General features: G+C 53.6%; 1 long non-coding RNA gene across 1 annotated transcript; it reads right to left on the bottom strand.

Annotated features, from left to right (window-relative positions):
• Window positions 1-22: 22 nt before the first annotated feature.
• On the bottom strand, window positions 23-577 carry LOC118452348. Its single transcript, XR_004842102.1, has 3 exons — window positions 518-577; window positions 363-407; window positions 23-107 (listed from the first exon to the last, which is right to left on the bottom strand). It is a non-coding gene; the product is annotated as an uncharacterized LOC118452348 (long non-coding RNA).

Genomic DNA, 577 nt, shown 5'->3' with positions numbered 1-577 from the left:
TTCAACCGAGTTGCCATAGAGCACCGCCCTTTCAGATGCCCACACAGCCCACAACCGCCTCACCTTCTCAGTCCGCTCGTCACCGTGACGCTTTGCTCCTACAGCACCTGCACAACAAAAAAACCACCACATCACTTGACACATGCGGACAGACCACCCCAAAAGAGAACCCGCCCACACCAATTCCCATCTCCCCCTCCCTTTAGCTTGGCCGCCGCCTGTACCTTTTTCAGCTTGCCAGGTTGAGGTTTGCACACTGCCAGGAAGACACCACCAACACAGGTGGCCGAGAACTACACCGGCAATATGCAACACCTAAAAAAAAAAATACCCTCTACTCCAGCCCAACAATCACCACTCACCTTGCCTGAGTCAGCCCATACCCCACGTTGCTTCTCAATTCCCACCTGTAATATAGAAAAAAAAATAAATGCCATCATGTAAGCGCATAGCCACCAGTCGCACCTTCCCTCTAACACCACACCCCAAGCAGCCTTACGGCCAGCGCTCCACTCACCTCTCTGCCGTCACCCTTTGGGCCACACAACCGATGCCTCCGCACCTGCAAAAAAGCAAC

This window comes from Egretta garzetta, unplaced genomic scaffold, assembly GCF_000687185.1.
Source record: "Egretta garzetta isolate BGI_Z169 unplaced genomic scaffold, ASM68718v1 scaffold1870, whole genome shotgun sequence".
Lineage (NCBI taxonomy): Eukaryota > Metazoa > Chordata > Aves > Pelecaniformes > Ardeidae > Egretta > Egretta garzetta.
This window is presented reverse-complemented; position numbering and strand designations above follow the sequence as displayed.